The sequence below is a fragment of the Triticum aestivum genome, chromosome 1A (genome assembly GCF_018294505.1).
Source record: "Triticum aestivum cultivar Chinese Spring chromosome 1A, IWGSC CS RefSeq v2.1, whole genome shotgun sequence".
Lineage (NCBI taxonomy): Eukaryota > Viridiplantae > Streptophyta > Magnoliopsida > Poales > Poaceae > Triticum > Triticum aestivum.
Window position 1 is genome coordinate 484,407,840 of NC_057794.1, and position 21,088 is coordinate 484,428,927.

Here is a 21,088-nt window from a genome sequence, read left to right on the forward strand (position 1 = left end):
CTTGAAGGGTACTCTATTGTAAGCATTAAGGAGTACTGTAACCGAAAATCAGGGAGTACCTTATTTGAAGGGTAGATTCGCCATTTAGGAGAGCCAAACTCAGGATCCGGATTTATGATATTTTTGGAAAACAATTAATGACTATGATATACTATTCCCGTAATCTGATCTATCTTGCATGCATGCACTGATCCAATAATTGTGGCAAGTTAGTAGCGTGGGAGAGAGTTATGAAACATCCATTATCAGGCAGATCTGGAGCGACCTGATTATGGAAATAGCATCATTCGACTTGATTAATCCCTTTTCTTTGCTTCGTTAACACCAGATCATGCAGCCAAGAACAATCCAACATAAGGATTTCTTAATCACGTCAGCTATGTCAGCTGCGATCAATACTCTTGATTCTATCGTCTCAACACCCTTGTGATTGAAAAGGGGAAATTAGTAATCAGTAACAAGCAACGGCGGTCGATTCAATTGCAGCGGCGCCGGCCAGTTCTTTGTAACGGTGATAGCCGATTCAGAACAAAGCGGGCGGCGGCTGATTGCATCGTTGTGGAGCATACCAGATTCAGAAATTGAGAAGGCTTAGGTTAAACGAAACACCATCGTAAATTGTAAAAGGTCCGTAATACCCTTTAATATCAACGGATGGATTTAGTTGGTACTCCACATGACCGTTAGGGAGTACCAGGGTACCGTAAAAGAGCTCATTTCTGAAAGCATCACGTAGCTTCCTCCTCCTAATGAACATGATTTTCTAAGACGCAACAAGACTTGTTTCACAGCAAGGACTAAAGGAACAAGACTGATCAAATGGCGTCATCAACTAAAAATTTAATCTCGAGATAGCAAGGTGCAGTTTCCCGCGGGGAACACGATGTCCGGTATTCAAATCTTGCAGCCGTATGAACAGGCATGATGATGGATTAAAATAGCTTAGTTACTTATCAGATAAGATCATAAAAGATGCTTGTTTTGACAGAAGTGCAGTTGACTCGACCGCTGTTGATGCCGATGCTCAACAAACTTGCGAAGCAGTACACTTCCACGCATCGAATTGATGGTTGTTGTGTTGCGGATTGAAATAATATGATAGCTTAACCGGCCTGCAGTTGGTACTACCCAAGTCCAATATAGGATGAGGTCTTAACCAACGTTATAAATTGAATAGGAAGACTTCGCATAACACTCAAAGTCTTCAAGTATAGTAGCTGCTAGCTGTCATCTATAAACAACAAAATCTTTCAGAAACTCTCAATTGTCCTCTCTGGCTTTATGTAACCGGGAAGTGCTACAAAGCAGGTGCGGCATGTCAAAATGTTCTTAAGTTGTTGTATATCAAGAGTTTAAGACATGTTGTCGTAACAAAAGAAAAGGGGGGACATAGGTAGGCACAGAGCTTTGAATTGTACTAGTAGCATTGTGTAATCACTAAACAATCAATTCTAGTTAGCTTGAGGGACATACAGATACAGGAAAAGATCAAAGATTTAGAGAAATGCTATGTGTATTAGCAGATAATGTTATCGGAAGACTCTTAAATGGTTGTACAGAAATGTCATATTGCTTAATCAAAAGTATAGTTTCTCTGGTTAGAATAATGCACGACAGAAAGCATGTTTGTGCAGGTAGGTTGCAACTGTCATAGCAGAAAATCATACGAGTCAACGCCCTGAGAGTCTGGGACACTTGTCATCTAAATGGCAGAATCCTAAGGTAGTGCACTTTAGGTGGATTTTGTCATCGGCTGGGTTTCTTCCATTTGCCACTGTCCTTTGGGCTGAGACTGGAGGAGATGCCGGCGGTACGAAGAACCTGCTTAGATGTTAATAGGATAGTTTGCTATATATCCTACCTTCAAATAGTTGTTAGGGCTTGCTCTTTTGGCTTTCCCTTTTATGCTGCATGTTTTAACAGGCATGCTGTGTTACAAATAGTTTCTAGTCCTCCGTCCCATAAAATAACGTCTAGAATTAGAATGCGTATTACTAGATTTTTACACAATTTCCTGAAATAAAGAACTTTCTTTTTTTAAATAATCCTTATTTAGATACGGTATTATTTTACTTGCCGGTTTTCCCAGAATATGGTACCAACAACTTGATGCAGTGAGCAAAAATGGGTAGGCGGCGATGAAGTGGGGATGGAGCAATTCCTCGAGCTACGGTTTCAACATAACTCATTGGTGTGGATATAAAATACATACTCCCTCCGTTCCAAAATAAATGACCCAACTTTGTGGATATAAAAACACGAATTATTCCACTTGGATCATGTACTTTATTCAAGCCAGTCGGAACATTCCGCTCTAATCATGAAGCAACAAGCAACAAGCAACAACCACAATGACAGTCAACATTCAGTTCCAACCTACAGTTCACACCGTACCACTAAGCTGCACCATGGCTATGGCTAGCAGATCAAGCACCCGTCCCCTATAAATAGCCATCTCCCACCCGCCCCTTCGGGTCTCATCACACGCATCCGATCCCTCTTCCAACTACTGCTTCGGCTGCTGCTGCCGCCCGAGCGGAAACCAAACCTCCGGCGGCGAATTTCCGGCGCGCGTGCGCTGGCTGAGTTCTGCCTCCGCATTAGCTGCGGTTTCTTGGAGGCAGGGTGCGTGCTTCCATCCGCTGGCTGACTTCCTGGGGACGAGCTAGAACCGGCGGCCGGACATGCCTAGCCGGGTGGGCGCTGACGACGCCGGAGTGGGGGAGATCGTGGAGGCCAGCGGGGGCGAGCACGAGAGAGCCGTGCCTCCGGGGAGTCGTTCCGCGGCGCAGAAGACCGCGCGGTTCACCGAGCCCGTGCCTGCGCCGCGCGGGGGCGGCCCGAGCCGCCTCGACAGGTCCATGTCGTCCGCCCCCGCGCAGGCGCTCGAGGGTCTCAAGTTCATCAGCGAGACAGACGCCTCCAAAGGATGGACCAGCGCCGCCGGGTTCTTCGACACTAAGGGCCTGTTCGGCAACCCTCTAGCCCCCTCAGATCCTCAACTCCTCAGCTCAACTCCTCCGCCCAACTCCTCGTTGAAAAAACCCAGAGTTCAGAAACGTTTGGCAGCACAGCTTCGTGATCGGGAGCACTGGCGTGGGCTGGCAGCTGATTCGACTTTGATCTGGCCCAGCTCGAGTGATAAGCTGCAGCGAATCAGTACGCTTGATCACTTGGCGGTGGCATGCAGCTGTAATTCCAGTCAACTCTCGCTCCTTTGATTTTTGAGAGCAGCAGATGTCTAGCTCCTCAGCTCCTCGTAAAATACAGTACGCTTCGCTCCCAGCTCTTTTTTCTTTAACTCCGGGAGTTAACCCGTTCGGCACAGCTCCAAAGCTGGAGTTGATGGAGTTGGGAGCTGGAGAGCAACCGAACAGGCTCTAACTCCCAGAATGATCTCCTCCCCCGCTCCATGTTCGGCGAGTGCATCGGTACGTCAAACGCCTCGCCTCGCTCCGCCTTATCTCAATCGAAAACACAGTTCGCTCGTGCCTGATTAGTTGTGTATATCACTGTGATCAAACAATTTTGCAGGTATGAAAGAGGTCGCGTTCGCCGGCGAGCTGTTCGACACGCTGGCAAGGCGGCGGGGCATCTCCGGGGGCAGCATCGACAAGGCGGAGCTGCGTGAGTTCTGGGACCAAATTTCAGACCCCAGCATCAAGAGCCGCCTGCAGCTCTTCTTCGACATGTACGCTAATTATAAACTCCGGCCCACCGCATTGGTTTTTTTTTACAATCGCCCACCGCATTGGTTTTTTTTTTACAATCGCCCACCGCATTAGTTTTTTTTTTAGGAAAACCCACCGCATTAGTTAAGAGTAGACCTGATCATTCATCGGGCCGGGCCTGGTTTAGGCCAGGCTTGTCAAAGCCCAAAGAAAAAATCCCCAGCCCGGGCCTGGCCCTGCCTGAAACACATGAACCGTTATATTTTTCAATTAAATAAACAATATCCGGGGTATTAACATAATAGAATATGCCTATATTTTAAATAAAATATACATTTATGATCATTTCGGGCTTTTGGGCTGGGCTTCGGGCAAGAAAATGGAGCCGGAGCCCGGCCTGGATGCACATGTCTCCGGGCTGGGTTGTCCATGCACAAGTCTAGTTAAGAGAACTCTTAGTTCATCCTTCTCACTTTACTTTCAAGTTTAGGCTGCTGGTACATGTATATGATGCTATATGATACTACTTTCGAAATATGTTTTACAATGTTTAAACATACGTACCTTTTTTTTGTAACACATAAATATTTTTTAAATGTCACAAACTTACGTAGAACTAGAACGAGAAGGACTAACAACATGAAAAGTGTTACCCCTTCTGGACATGCTGTGTTGTCGTAGCATGGTGGTAATCTTAGTTAACGTTGACCACGAGGTCACATGCATGGTCGAGCCACAGTGTTCCCTTTTTTGGGTTACATTTTTTTAAAATTTATTTTTTCGGCCCGTGTTTATATGATAAAGGAATTAGTCATGCTATCGTAACAACAATGATCATCGGTTTGGTGTGGTTGTCCACCCGACCCTACTAGGGGCAGCTCGCGGCTTTGAAACCCCGCCATTCATGTTTTTTATTTTTATTTTAGGGGCTTAATACATAAATAAAAGGCTAAGGGCTTTTCTGCAAATCTATCATGCGACAGCAGCAGACGGCAGGCCTAGACCATGCTGGCATGCCACGTAGGCCAAAAATACGCCCGCGTATGCAAAATGTGATCGTATATGGATGTCCGTGCAAGTTTGATGACTAGAAACATGTATTTTGCAAGTTTGTGCACCATACTGATCGTCGCGTGAAAGTTTTATGACTACCGGTCTATTTACCTCTTTCGGGTGCATAGTGTATATGTTATAAATTTATATAATTTTAATTATTGTCGGCATGACATCAAGTAGTGAACATTATTCATTACTCCCTCCGTTCCATAATGAAGTTCACATAATTTTTCTAAAAGTCAAACCTCATCAAGTTTGACCAAGCTTATGGAGAACAATATTTACATGTGGAACGCCAAACATATATCTTTAGATTCGTCATAACATGTAATTTCATATTTTACTTTTAAGTTTTATTTTTATTTTTTGAAACGTAGGCATAAGCTTTGCCTCATCTATTAATTAAGGAGAAGAGTTTGTGTTACGAAAACACCTTTACAACCCAAATTGTTACTCTCCCAAATGAAACTCCATAACTTCTTTGCTCCCGCTTTGGCCCAAAGCTTGGCCTCATCTTTAATCAGGCGTAAAAGGATAGGTGGCGAAGCGTTTTTTTGTCAGAATGTGCAGGCATTACGCTCGTTCCAAATCGTCCAACACACAAGCATGGTGAGGAAAGCCATAGCTTTCCGGTTAGGTATGTTATCGCCTGAAGAGTTGATCCACCAATCCTTGACGGAATCTTATAGGTGCTACAAAGAGGTGTCAATGTGTCCAAGTTGTAGCCAAGCCTTGACAATGTTCCAGAGGCGAAGGGTGAAAGGGCATTTATAGAAAAAGATGTGGCCTGGATTCTTATTCCGGCCTACATAGAGGACATAGACCGCAATTTGGCCATCCCCGCTTGGCCAAGCGGTCGGCGGTCCAAATCCTATCTTGGATTGCCAACCATGCAAATAATTTTGTCTTTGGGGGAGCCTTCCAAACCGCATGCTCGATAGGTGAGAAAGTGAAAATGAGTCCCAATAATTGGGCATTGTAAGCAGACGTCGTCGAGTAATGGCCACTAGTCGTGTGCTTCCAAGAGATAGCATCATCCACGAGCTCATACAACTGAAAGTCCTGTATTAGGGACCAAAGCGCCACAAACTCATGTAAGTGGTTCCATGAGAAAGCGTTGTTGAGCTTGATTTGAAATACAAACATTGTCTTTGAGAGCTTCCCGAACTTTCTGTGGTTTCCTTGTTGATGCCTCAAAAATATGTGAGCTATATCCTTTGGCTTCGTCCCAAAAGCCCAAGGGGAGTCTCAAAAGAGGGTCTTGGCGCCGTTCCCAACTATCATGATGGTGGATGCATAGAAGAAGTCAAGGTCTGTCTCATCACAAGGGTTGCCCATGCCCACCCAAAGTTTGCTTGGCTCTTTCCATTTGTACCAAGGCCATCGCAATCTAAGTTCCTGCGCGAATTTGTTGGTGTTGAGGACTCCAAGACTCCCATAGGCCAAGGGGCAGCATACGTTGTTCAAGATTACTTTGCATTTTGCACCGGTTGTCTTGTTTGACCCATACCAAAGAAAGGCCCTCTCAAGCTTGTTAGTGTTGCGAAGCATGCTTGGCATAACGATTAGAGGTGTAATAGAAAAACGCCACTTGGGAGGTAAGCACTGACTTGACAAGACTCGTGCGGCCGATGATTGTGATGTTTTGGCCCTCCCAAGGGAGGAGCTTCATGGCCACCTTGTCCTTGAAAAACTGGAAGTCCATCTTTTTAAGTTTCCAAACCGGGAGCGGGAGACTGACATATCGCATAGGGAAGGATGTCTTCGCGGCTGGCAAGCTTTGGAGAATGCGGTCCAAATTAATGTGGTTGCACCGGGTGGGAACTACCGAGCTCTTGTGGGCGTTGGTGCACAAGCCCATGACTTGGCCGAAGTATTTGAGGATGTCGAAAAGATTGTCAATGTCCTTTTTGATCGGCGCCATGAACACCGTCGCATCATCCGCATATAGAGAGGTCCGCACCAAGGCGTCGCGCCCACGAATCTTGTGAAGGAGCCCCTTGCTCATGGCCAATTGGAGGATCTTTTGTAGAGGGTCAATAGCAATGACAAAGAGTAACGGGGAGAGCGGATCCCCTTGACGAAACCTTATATATTCAGTGTTGCATATATAAATAGTTTTCTCTACACACTTGGTTAACATTTACAAAGTTTGACTTTTAGAAAGTCCATATTGCCTGTTATACGTCTAGTGGGGAATGTACCGGAGCGGGGCTCTTTAATTATATAGCAAAGGTAAACATTAGTCCTTGATTGATGCGTCAGGTAAATCATTTTATTAACAAAACCATTCTGTGTTGTGTAACTCATGTATTTTGTCGATCATGGTCAAAGGTGAAGTACGTAAGTGAATGTCTTTGACTAACCAACAGGGTGGACAAGAACGCTGACGGGAGGATCAGCGAGGCGGAGGTCAAACAGGTGAATTCCAACTACTCTTTCACTGGTTCATTCAGGCATCTCCATTCTCCAACAACAGGAATGGAGGGGGTGTGTGTTCTCTTATTTTCGACGATGAACGACTCTCGCTCAAAAAGACTGTCATCGTTCAAAAAGACTGTCATTGCACATTTGCACATCAATGAGGGCTATTCTGATCTGGTCTGCAGATCATCACGTTGAGCGCGTCGGCGAACCATCTAACAATAACCGCACAACAGTACAAGGAGTATGTCAAGCTCATCATGGAGGAGTTGGACCCCCACGGCCTTGGCTACATCGAGGTAATTAACTCTGATGCGTAGAATTGCTATATTAGGGTGCTAAATACTATCTTCCGGCCAATTTATAGCGTTCAATTCAAAAATCTTGCCAACTAAGATAGATGATAAGTGGTGGAATATTTTTTTGTATTTTACAAAAGTACTCAATTAATGCGATTATTTTTCATAAAAAATGTTACCAATGTATTATTTGCAATACATGCATGCGTAAATATCTAAAAAAAATTACATGCATTGATGAGTTTTTCTTTAATCCTCGCATACAGTAACTTAATGCACCTTCAAATTTAAACATGTGGTGAGGAGCAATAAAAATAAAACTTATGAAACGGAAAAATGAAAATTTTGAGATAAGTCGTATAAAATGGAAAGGAGGTAGTAGTGTAATTTGATTAAGTATCATCATAATCCTAGCAAATAGTACTCTTCAAATAGCATTGTGTTGTTCGGAAATTATTGTCTAGTGTAGTATATTATTCTCACCATTAATTCTTTAAATCAGTTACATTGTTGGTCACAGGGGCGAATGTTGGTCACAGGGGCGAATCTAGTGAGTAAAAAGTAGCCTGCAACCGGCACTGGCACCCACTAGATTCGCCCCTGTGACCAACAATGTAACTGATGCAAAGAATTAATTTGCAGCTGCACAGCTTGGAGATGCTATTACTGAAGCCGTTAAGCGAGACGATGACCAACGGCAGTAAATTGCCGGAGCCCAATTGGCACAAGCAGTTGTACCGCCGCGCCCGATACTTCCTGAAGGACAATTGGTGCCGCTGCTGGGTGATGCTCCTGTGGCTCTCTATCTGCGCGGGGCTATTCGCTTGGAAGTTCATGCAGTACCGCCACCACGCTGTGTTCAAGGTGATGGGCTACTGCGTGTGTGTGGCCAAGGGTGGCGCCGAGACACTCAAGTTCAACATGGCGCTCACTCTCCTTCCTGTGTGCCCTTGAACCTGAACCCCTCAAGAGGCTCAAACAACTACGACCGGCTGACCCCGAGGTATTATTCGTAAGCCCTTGAACCGGCTGACCCCGAGGCTCAAACAACTACGACCGGCTGACCCCGAGGTCGAAACATGTAAAGACACCACAACCACACACCAAACAACTTCTCCTCTCAGAACAAATAATATCTCAAACAGCAACCTAATATGATATATAAAAAGAACACCGCCAGAACATAATTAAGACACAAGCCAACAGAGATAAAATAAAAGCAAAACTACTTATTGTAAGAATATTCTAGATATAAAAGAGTTAATCCCACAAATGAAGAGTGGCACGGTGAAGCGTGTCTTAGCCTCTAGTCTGGACTAAGGTGTAACTTGAACCAAACACTTACTCTTTTTTGCGAATACGCAAGGATACATTGAACCAAATACTCACTTAAGTTGATCATCTTTTTTCTAGATCTCATATGTGACAATTTTATTCTCAAAACAAAACAACCCCTCAATGAAATAGTGATTTCTCTAATGGGTGAACTGAATGAGCGTTCAGGCACCCGTTCTCCATCACATCGGCGCCGGAGGACGACTGCGTCAGCGTCCACATCAAGGCGCTTGGTGACTGGACCGAAGACCTCAGGGACGCCTTCCTTAAGGTACTGTTGTGATTAGTGACATTGATCCCATCATCGTCAACCCCAAAAGCTCTAAAAACATATCTATCCCTAAACGTGTGTGCACAAATTGTAGGTTTGCCCGAAAACAGAGGGGAAGAACGAGATTCGACAGGTAGAGTATGACCGCGACGACGCCAAGTCCAACCCAAGGTATGTACGTATGAGCAAAAGTTTACTTTTTCCCGTGAAATCCGGTCCCATTTTCTCCTCTCGGGTCATGAGTTTGAAATTGATTCGATCGGACATACCTTTGTGATGCAATCTTTAGCTATCCTCACCCTTTCGATGTATAGATATGTAGCAAGAGAAAGGGCTTCGAAACAAGCATGATCTTCTAGAATCTCCGGATCAATAAGACCTTGAAAAAAGGTCATCAATGCTCCCATGTATCTTCCTTGACCATCCCTGCAAATTGCCGCGCAACAACCTCTCTCACTATGTTGAGAAACAACTACGTCAACATTTATCTTTGGCCCTCCATCTAGGGATTTAATCCACCTTGGTTCACTCGACCTCTAAACAGCAAAATAAGCCATCTTCTTCTCCAGGGTAAGCTCAAGATCCTTCGAGTATCTCAGAACGAATAGCCTTGTGGACAGTGAACTCTGAAAGATTTGTTCATGCTTCACTTCCGTCTCGCCTACCATATCACCCACAAGGTTACGAGGAGATTTGCAAAGTCTTATATGCTCCACAAGCTCCTCCTTCGTAAGTGCCCACACACACTTAGACATATGGCAATCGAGTAAAGCGTGATGCCATACTGATGCATTGCATATCGCACATAGATCATCCTCGGATATATTCCTCCTCTTTAGAGTTTCACCGGTAGGGATGCTATTTTCTTTACTAGATGCCATGCAAACGATCACACCTTTGCCGGCACCTTGGCCAACCACAGTTTAGTCCAATGACTTTGGGACTTTCCTGTATTCGACTTGCTAGGCCTATCTTCCAGTATCGATGGATGATTTGTTTGATTGATTGATATGTTTTCTTTTCTCAAATGATAAGTGTTACATGTATGTCACGAAGTAACAATGCCCTGACGTTTTTACAACTAAATTGCCATAAAAACATAAAAAAAAACTGAAACTTACCATCCAACAGAAAGTTGACATAGTTCACAACTAAAGTTGCTATCCTTAGGAACTAAACTTGTCATCAAAAAACGTCAGGGTGAAATAGCTTCGTGCCACATGTGTGACACTTATCAGGGTCATTTTTTTATGGATTGATTGATATATGGAAAATATTAAGGTGTAATTGTCCGATGGTTGGGCTGGACTAGTATAGTGACATCTCCCAGTTGTTGCTTATAGGGGCCAAGCTTAGGCTACAGTTTTAGGTCCAAACGCCAAGCCCGAAAGTATGAAATAGCTCGAAACTAGGGTTTTAGTGAAAATAGCAGGCTAAATAGTTAAATTGGTATTTTTATACATGAAACTGTCATTGCTTATTTATTTTGGGCTGAGTTTGGACTTCAGATTCTAAGGACGAGTTTTTAAAAGCCGGGTCAGAGGATTCCCGGGTTTTGTCAGGAGGATGAACGGTCATATATAAGAGACAATAAGAACAGTTTTATGGACCGGAAAGAATATTTTCCCTTCCTACTGCAACTATGCGTTAATAAAATCCATCTGCTACCCATATGTTTTCTTCACGCAATTGCTGTCTTTGGTCATGTGAATCTTGAAAAAATAAATACTCGTGCTCGTGCTGCAGATTCCCCAAGATACTAATCGATGGGCCATATGGTGCACCCGCGGAGGATTACATGCGGTACGAGGTTGTGCTTCTGGTGGGACTCGGCATCGGTGCCACGCCCATGATCTCGATCATCAAGCAGGGCCGTCTCTAGGAATTTGGGGGCCCAGGGCGAAAGGTGAAATGTGGCCCTAAATTTTGAAAATTACATATAACTAAAACATACTCTCATTTAGCAGTGCGGTGTAATATATTTTGAAATTTATCCGAAATTGATCCTACTAGTAAAGGTGATACAATACAAGTAATAAAAACTAACCCATGTTGTACCCAAAAACAAAACAAAAGTCATAATTCAAACAATGCATGCATGAGTTATAAGCTTATCATTTATTATGATATAAGAAAATAAAATTGGATTGTACCTTGAAATTTGAATGAGAAACTGTGTTGAAATTTTAGATGACCGAGTAGCTATCTTCAAAAATAGTTCTTGCAATCAAGGTGAAGTGCCTGTTCGGCAGGCCTCCGCTCCGCAGCTCAGCTCCTGGAGCGGCTGGAGGAGCTGCAGAGTGGCACCGAACGCGCTGGCTCCATGCCTCTCTTAGAGTGGAGCGGAGCGGCTTGTAGGCCACTTTTTCAGAGTTGCAAAAGTGCCGCTCCGTGTGCTCCGCTTTTGGATGGAGCTGGGAGTTGGAAAGCGGGGAGTGGACGTCCGCCGAACAGGGCCGAAGTTTGAACTTTTGACTGTGAAGCATAAAAGAACTTGTTATTTATCAATCAGGCCGAAGTACAATAGCTAATGCTCAGCTTATTAATTATCAATGTGATCATTTTCTCTACCGAAATTTGAGGACAAATAGCATATCTGCATATGTACGATTGTTAGTGGGACTCAAGGGGTGCACACCTTGATTTTTGGATCAGAAGATGCAGAGTTGTTTCCATTTTCTATATCCAAAAATCAAAATTCAAAACCCTATCTGAAGCAAATCGAGTCAGATCTGAAACAATTAGGCCTCGGGCACTCACGTGGGGATGCTTGAGGGAATTAGCCCACTGCATGCACCATCCATGGCGTCCGGCGACGGCCAGTGAGATAGGAGGAGAACTAGACGAGGACGGCGACGGGAGGGCGAGCAGCACGAGCGCTCAGATCTGTGGACGGAAGGCGAGGCGGCTGCGAGTACTGCGAGATGGGCGTGTACCACGAGAAGACGAGAAGCAGGCGACCGCGGGCTACTAGGCCTTTTACGTTTCCAGTGATTTGGGGGCCCCAAAAAATCGGGGCCCTGTGCGGTCGGCCAACTACACGAAGCGGCTCGGGGACATCGAGTTTGGCAACCCCGGCGACGCAAGCGCGCCGACGTCGTTCAAGACTCGCCGTGCCTACTTCTACTGGACCACCCGGGAGCAAGGCTCCTTCGAGTAGTTCCGTGGGATCATGGACGAGGTGGCCGAGACCGACAAGGATGGCATTATCGAGCTCCACACCCACTGCACCAGCGTCCACAAGGAGGGCGACGCCCGGTCGGCGCCCCTCACCATTCTCCAGTCCCTGTACTATGCCAAGCACGGCATTGACATCATCTCCGGCAGCCGAGTCAAGACCACCTTCGGGCGAGCGGACTGGCGTGAAGTGTCAGCGCCCCCGCTACAGCCAGCGACACTGAAGAGACGGGACCACAAGTTAGCGGCTCGCGGGGCTCGCCTCCTGCCGGGCGGCTTCCACGGGCTCGGAGGCCCAACCCACGCAACACTGGGCCGGAGTGGGCTCAGTGAGGCCCAGGGCCCGCGACAAGTACTTAAGCCACCCTCCGCACCCGGTTCAGGCATCCAGTGGATCAAGGCACCGGCGGCGGCAACCCTAATCCTATCCCCTTCCTGTTCTTCGTCTTGTAACCGCACCTTGTAATCGAACCTGAGGATCGAGCTAGTGTGAGTGAATCCAGTGCAGTTCTTACCACTACCATCCCGCCTCTTACATCTGGTATCAGAGACCACACCTACCACCCTTCTCCGCGTCGATCTGGCGCAATTCATCGAGACCAGATCCCTGACTCAAGCCCGCGCACACCTCGTCGCCATGGATCCGGCCGTCCAGTCGTTCTTGGAGCGGCTAGATACCACTCTGAAGGAACACACCGCTGCAATCAACGCGTCCAACGCCAAGGTCGACGATCTCGTGGCGTGGCGTCCCGATCTCGAGCGGCGCGTCGCCGATCTGAGTGACTCGGTGGCAGCTCTGCAGACCGCGCCCCCTCCACCACGCGTGGACGAGCGACAACTCAAGCGCCGGCACCGACCAATCAGCCGCCTGCGACGGCCGACACCCACATCGGGACCGCGTCTGGTGCGGCGCAATTTCCACAAGGGCCCAATGGCCGCGGCGTCTACATCATTCCACGGGGGCCCCCGGCGGCGTCCTTCCAGACACCGCCACCGCCCCCGGCAAATGGTCAGTACGACGCCCCGTCTTCGCCTCCTGCTTTGTCCCCCTTTGCACATGCTAGTCAACTGCTCAGTGGACTGGGTCAAGCGCATCCATCCATCCAATTCCCACAATTCACTGGAGACAATCCAAAATTGTGGAAAACACTATGCGAGCAATATTTTTCCATGTTTGCCATTCTGCCTTCCTTCTGGGTTCCTATGGCCGCCCTGAATTTTGCGGGTGCGGCATCTGTCTGGCTGCAATCCATTCAGAAAAGACTAGGGGAGTATGATTGGAATTCTTTCACTGCACTTCTGTGTACTCGCTTCAGGCGCGATCGGCATCAGACGCTGATTAGGCAGTTCTATACTGTCCGCCAAACTTCTTCAGTAGCATAGTATATAGAGCAGTTTGAGTTGATTATTAACCATTTGTCGTCCTATTCTAATACAATTCATCCGTTTTACTTTTTGACTCGATTTGTCGAGGGATTGCGGAAGGATATACGGGCGGTGGTGCTGGTTCAGAGACCCCCTGACCTGGACACGGCCTGTGCGTTGGCCCTACTCCAGGAGGAAGTGGCTGACGGCGTGTTTGGCACCTTGCCGCGACCGCCGGAGCCGGCTCCGCGTGCAGCTGCGACAGCCACACCGCTACCTCTACCCCCTCCACCGTCACGCCTCGTTCTAGCTGCGCTAGTGACAGACCGCCGAGGCACGGACGCGGCCCGGGCGGACACGTCCAAGATCAAAGCCTTGCGAGATTATCGACGCGCTCGCGGGCTGTGCTTCAAGTGCGGCGAGCGATGGGGAGAGGACCACGTGTGTCCTACCACGGTCCAACTACACGTCGTCGAAGAAATGCTTGAACTCTTCGGCATCGACACCAGCTCGGAGGTCGAGGGGGATGTGCAACAAGTTCATGCCATATCTCGGCCGGCTATGGACGGTGGTGTTGCTCCCAAGGCGTTTCAGCTGTTGGCTACCATGCAAGACCAGGAGGTGCTTTTTCTGGTAGACAGTGGGAGTTCTACTTCATTCATTAACCAAGCATTGGCCGAACGCTTGTCTGGTGTGCAACAACTGCGCCAGCCCTGTCGAGTGAAGGTGTCCGATGGTGGTGAACTGCGTTGCTCCGCCTCAATTCCCAGCTGCAAATGGTCTTCGCAAGGGCTGGAGTTTGTGACCAATATGAAGATTTTGCCATTGGGAGTGTATGATGCTATTCTGGGGATGGATTGGCTTGAACAACACAGCCCGATGACGGTCGACTGGCGAAACAAACACTTGCGCATTCCCACAGATTTGGGGCCAGCCAGCCTGTTTGGACATGAAGCGCAATCGACGCAGTGTCATGTCATCAATAGCGCACAACTTCAGCAACTTCATCGCCAAGGCGCTCTGCTGCACCTCTGCTTGCTCTACCCGGTCACCGACAAGCAAGCAACTTCTGTGCAGGAGCCTCCGGAGCTACAGCAGCTGTTAACTGAATTCGAGGATGTTTTTGGTGAACCCAAGGGCTTACCTCCGCGTCGAGCTTGCGACCACATGTAGGACCTTGAAGTGGGTGTGTCTAGAGGGGGGGGGGTAATTAGACACTCAGTGCTAAAGTTGCAATTTTTAAGCTTTTTCGGTTTGAGTGGAGTTTAGGCACAATTTCAACATACACAATACATATCAAGCAAGCATGCAAAGAGTATATGAGCAGCGAAATGTAAAGCATGCAACTTGCAAGAATGTAAAGGGAAGGGTTTGGAGATTTCAAACGCAATTGGAGACACGTATGTTTTTCCCGTGGTTCGGATAGGTGGTGCTATCCTACATCCACGTTGATGGAGACTTCAACCCACGAAGGGTAACGGTTGCGCGAGTCCACGGAGGGCTCCACCCACGAAGGGTAATGGTTGCGCGAGTCCACGGAGGGCTCCACCCACGAAGGGTCCACGAAGAAGCAACCACCCACGAAGGGTCCACGAAGTAGCAACCTTGTCTATCCCACCATGGCCATCGCCCACGAAGGACTTGCCTCACTAGCGGTAGATCTTCACGAAGTAGGCGATCTCCTTGCCCTTACAAACTCCTTGGTTCAACTCCACAATCTTGTCGGAGGCTCCCAAGTGACACCTAGCCAATCTAGGAGACACCACTCTCCAAGAAGTAACAAATGGTGTGTAGGTAATGAACTCCTTGCTCTTGTGCTTCAAATGATAGTCTCCCCAACACTCAACTCTCTCTCATAGGATTTGGATCTGGTGGAAAGAAGGTTTGAGTGGAAAGCACCTTGGGGAAGGCTAGAGATCAAGATTCATATGGTAGGAATGGAATATCTTGGCCTCAACACATGAGTAGGTAGTTCTCTCTCAGAAATAGGATGCTGGAAGTGTAGGCTTAGTCTGATAGCTCTCTCCATGAATGAAGAGGAGGTGGAGGGGTATATATAGCCTCCACACAAAATCCAACCGTTACACATAGTTTTCCAATCTCGGTGGGACCGAATCAACAAACTCGGTCGGACCGAAAAGGTAAACCTAGTGACCGTTAGAGATTTCGGTGGGACCGACTGGATCAACTCGGTGGGACCGATGTGCTAGGGTTAGGGTAAGTCCAAAACTCGGTTTGACCGATTACTCAACCTCGGTGGGACCGATTTGGGTAATAAGTGAAACGGAGAGTTGGCCAAGCAAACTTGGTGGGACCGATTGCATATCTTGGTGGGACCGAGAATATTGCAATAGGTAACAGAGAGTTTGCAAGCCCATCTCGGTGAGACCGAGATCCCATCGGTGAGACCGAACTGATTAGGGTTTGGCAGTGGCTTATGACAAGTGAAACTCGGTGGCGCCGGATAGGAAAGAATCGGTAGGTCCGAGTTTGGCTTGGGTTTAGGTCATATGTGGAAGTGGGAAAGTAGCTGAGGATTTTGGAGCATATCATTAAGCACATGAAGCAAGAGGCTCATTAAGCAACACCTCATCCCTCCTTGATAGTATTGGTTTTCCTATGGACTCAATGTGATCTTGGATCACTAAAATGTAAAATGAAGAGTCTTGAGCTTGAAGCTTTAGCCAATCCTTTGTCCTTAGCATCTTGAAGGAGTTCCCACAACCTTTAGTCCATGCCACTCCATTGTTGAACTTATCTGAAACATGCTAGATAGAAATGTTAGTCCAACAAGAGATATGTTGTCATCAATTATCAAAACCACCTAGGGAGCACTTGTGCTTTCAATCTCCCCCTTTTTGGTAATTGATGGCAACATACATCAAAGCTTTAGATAAAGATATAAAGAACAGCAAGTAAAGCTTTGGAAGGACATGTAACAAGCATAGGCTCCCCCTACATGTATGCACTCATGTAAATATGAAATATAGAGGCATGTGAGAGCATAACCATGACAGAGTAGGCAATGTGTTACATGTATCTTGGCCATATGCATCAGAGCAAAAGATTATCAAGGAAAATACCTTCATGCTCATGAGTCCTTCTTGCAAACAGTATGTACATAAGCAAGAATTCCTCATACTCATGATTTTGATGCATACACTTACCTTGTAGTCTTTAGTTGGCTTAGGATGGAATGAACCTGCACAAACAAGGTTAGATAACACAGGTACATCCACTAGCCAGAGCAAACAAAGAAAGCCACAAGAATACCAAGACTGGGATGACATGTAGAGAGTGAGTACAAGGTACCACATTGGATTCAACATGTCCCCAAGAGTAAAGATATGCAATGAATTTGACTGATTTCTTCCCTTAGGTGTCTTGCTCCCCCTGAATCTTACATGGGATATTGGGAGAAGATAGGGAACAGAAAATCAGAGCTGAAGATACAAATGGATAGAACTTAATGCAAATAAGAAATATGACATGTCTTTCCCCCAAAAGACATGTGACATCTCTCCTCTTGAACATCAAGCATCTGGGATCCTTGAGTATTCTCTCCCCCTGGAAATCTCTCTCTCCCCCTTAATACTTCTGGGTCCCTTGAGACTTTCTCTCCCTTGAGCTTTGATGTGATCTCTCTCTCCCCCTTTGACATCAATTTCCAAGAAGGGCTTTCTGGAATCCGTCGTATAGGTTTGGTCCTTGAGACTCAGCACAAAGCAATGGATAAAACTGTGATGCTTGTAGAGGACAAGATTCATTGAGTAGAGCTGGATCAGAAGAAATATAGAACAAGTGGCAAACTGTTTTTCCTGTTGCGAAGTCGGTGGCACCGAGTGGTATGTTTCGGTGGCACCGAAAAGATTCGGTTGGACCGAAAATTACAAGTCGGTGAAACCGAGTTCACACAGAGAAAAACACTTGTCACCTCAGCTCACTAGACATGTAGGATCTCACAAAGATTTGCAATGAATTACCTGAAGGATTTGCAAGGAATTAAATGCAGAAAATGCAGAACAAAAACAAAAGAAAAGAGAAGAAACTGAAAGATCTAGATGAAGTTTTTTTTTTTGAAAAAGAGAAAGAAAATAAACATGCATGAGACAAATGCAATAACACAGAAAAGAACACAAGAGAACTTCATCTAGAGTTGGGCGGTGACATAGTCACCTATGTTAGAGTATATTGACTTAGGAGTCAAGTGAGAACACTTGATCATAGGTCATACTCATCGTTTAAGCTCAAAATGGGGTTACCATTTTTCGTTTAAGCATCTTGATGTATTCACATCTTGTTGAGTTGCTTTGACTCATGTCTTGGAGTAAAGCTTCTCTAAGATGGAATAACATACCTTGGGTGGTGGTGTGGTTCTTGCTCATGTAGTTGAACTTGTGTGGGTGCTCAAGGTTGATGTAGCTCATCAAGAGTTGGGAGCACCACTTGGAGTTTGAGTTCATCTACCTACATGGGTTAGTTCTTGCAAGGAAGAGCACTTGTGTATCCAAAAATGACAATCATGAAGCTCAACATAGAATTTGTCAAAGGATATGTTTGAATGGTTTTGTGCTTCCTTGTCTTCAACCACCATTGTGTAGAGTCTTGGTGATGTAGAGATTGCTCAAGATGTGAGTGAGTCGCAATCTCATGGAATTAGATTCAACCAAGCACCTACATGGGTTAGACAACATGCAAGGTGCAAATATATCCAAGACATAAGATAGTTATCATAAGAGATATATCATGGATTAGTCATAAGCTCATGTCTTGCATGTATCCAATGGAGTTTCTACTCCAAGTTCGAAGCATCAATGATGTTCAATTCTCCTCTCAACCTGCAAAACACTTTCTCATCAAGAGGTTTAGTAAATATATCCGCTAATTGCTTATCGGTGCGAACATGCTTAAGATCAATGTCACCCTTAGCAACATGATCTCGAATGAAATGATGACGAACTTCAATATGCTTAGTTCGAGAATGTTGTACAGGATTATGACCAATTTTGATAGCACTTTCATTGTCACAAAGTAGTGGAACATGTTTCACATAGATCCCATAATCTTTAAGAGTTTGGGTCATCCAAAGTAATTGAGCACAACATGAACCAGCGGCAATGTATTCCGCTTCGGCGGTGGATAAGGATACCGAGTTTTGTTTCTTGGAAGACCAAGACACAAGAGATCTACCAAGAAATTGACAAGTACCCGAAGTGGACTTTCTATCAACCTTGTCTCCGGCATAATCCGAGTCGGAATAGCCAACAAGATCAAAAGAAGACCTCTTAGGATACCAAATGCCAAAATTTGGTGTATGGATTAAATATCTCACTATCCTTTTCACAGCCTTAAGATGACATTCTTTAGGAGCAGCTTGATATCGTGCACACATGCACACACTTAGCATAATATCGGGACGTGAAGCACATAGGTATAACAATGAACCAATCATAGAGCGATAAACCTTTTGATCAACCGGTTCACCATCTTTGGTCAAATCATTATGTCCACTAGTAGGCATGGGTGTAGACATACCTTTGCATTCTTGCATATTGAACTTCTTGAATAAGTCCTTGGTGTACTTTGTTTGAGAGACAAATGTACCTTCCTTAGTTTGCTTGATTTGCAAACCGAGAAAGAATTTGAGTTCACTCATCATAGACATCTCAAACTTCTCTGACATTAGCTTTCCAAACTTTTCACTAAAGAGAGGGTTAGTTGAACCAAATATGATATCATCAACATAAATTTGGCATACAAATAGTTCTCCATTAACCCTTTTAGTAAAAAGAGTAGAATCAATTTTACCAATTTCAAAACCACTTGTAATAAGGAACTTGGTCAAGCATTTATACCATGCTCTAGGAGCTTGTTTAAGACCATAAAGAGCTTTGTGAAGTTTGTAAACATGATTTGGTTTCTTAGGATTGATAAAGCCGGGAGGTTGTTTGACATAAACTTCCTCCTCTATTTCACCATTTAGAAAAGCACTTTTAATGTCCATTTGGTACAAGGTGATATTATGGTGATTAGCATAGGCAAGTAAGATGCGAATGGACTCAAGTCTAGCAACGGGAGCATATGTCTCACCATAGTCCATACCTTCGACTTGTGTGTACCCTTGGGCGACGAGACGTGCTTTGTTGCGAACCACTTGTCCATCTTCATCTTGCTTGTTGCGAAACACCCATTTGGTACCAATGATGTTGTGGTTGTTGTCGGGCTTCTCAACCAATGTCCAAACTTGGTTTCTCTCAAAGTTGTGTAGCTCTTCATGCATAGCGTTTATCCAATCCGGATCTTCCAATGCTTCTTCAACCTTCATAGGTTCAATGCTAGAGATGAATGAATAGTTTTCACAAAAGTTAGCTAAACGAGTTTTTGAGCGAGTGATTCTCCCGGTTTGTATATCATTGAGGATTTGCTCGACGGGATGATCTTTGGCAATTCTTGCTCGAACTCGTGAGAGCTTTTGCTTGGGTCTTCGTTGAACATCTTCTTCATCTTGTTCTTCTTCTTGGCCTTCTTCATTGTTGACGTCGTCGTTCTCTTGTCGTGGTGGAGAAGGAGGTTGTTGATGTTCGTCTTGATGCATTTCCTTGTCTTCTTCATCTTGGTGTGTCCCACTTGTGGATGCTTCCGTGTCGATTCTTGGTTCACCTTGTCGTGAAGTAGAAGCTTCCACTTGGACGGATGAAGTACTCTCCTTCACCTCCGTTGGACGAATTTTGCCAATGGACAAGTCTTGGATTGCTTCTGAAGGGTCTTTGTCTCCTACATCAATTGGCAATTGCTCTACTTGCGAGCCATTAGATTCATCAAACTTCACATCTACCGTCTCTTCAACCTTTCGGGTGAAATTGTTGTAGACACGGTAAGTGTGAGAGTTTGAGCCATAACCAAGTAGAAAACCTTCATGAGATTTAGGAGCAAACTTTGAACGACGATGCTTATCAAGAATGTAGCACTTTGAGCCGAATACTCGAAAGTATCCAACTTGGGGTTTGTTACCGGTGAGAAGCTCGTATGCCGTCTTGCCGAGTAGCTTGTGAAGATACAAGCGATTTGTTGCGTGACAAGCTGTCTCAACCGCTTCTGCCCAAAAGTGTTTCGGCGTCTTGTATTCATCAAGCATCGTTCTTGCCATTTCGATGAGCGTCCGGTTCTTCCTCTCAACAACTCCATTTTGTTGAGGTGTGTACGTAGCCGAGAACTCGTGTGAAATCCCTTCTTCGTCAAGAAAGGTGTCCACATTTGCGTTCTTGAACTCCGTTCCGTTGTCACTCCGAACCTTCTTGATCTTCACGTCAAACTGATTTTGGGCCTTCCTAGCGAAGTTTTTGAAGATCTTCTGGACCTGCGACTTGTCATTAAGAAAGAACACCCACGTAAATCTTGAAAAATCATCAACTATAACTAGACCAAAAGAATTTCCACCGAGACTCTTGTAGGCGTTGGGACCAAAAAGATCCATATGAAGTAGCTCGAGT

At 45.6% G+C, this 21,088-nt stretch overlaps 1 pseudogene; it reads left to right on the forward strand.

Moving 5' to 3' along the window:
* Positions 1–2,513: 2,513 nt before the first annotated feature.
* LOC123152489 (respiratory burst oxidase homolog protein B-like) overlaps positions 2,514–21,088 on the forward strand; it is a 33,639-nt pseudogene continuing 15,064 nt past the window's right edge.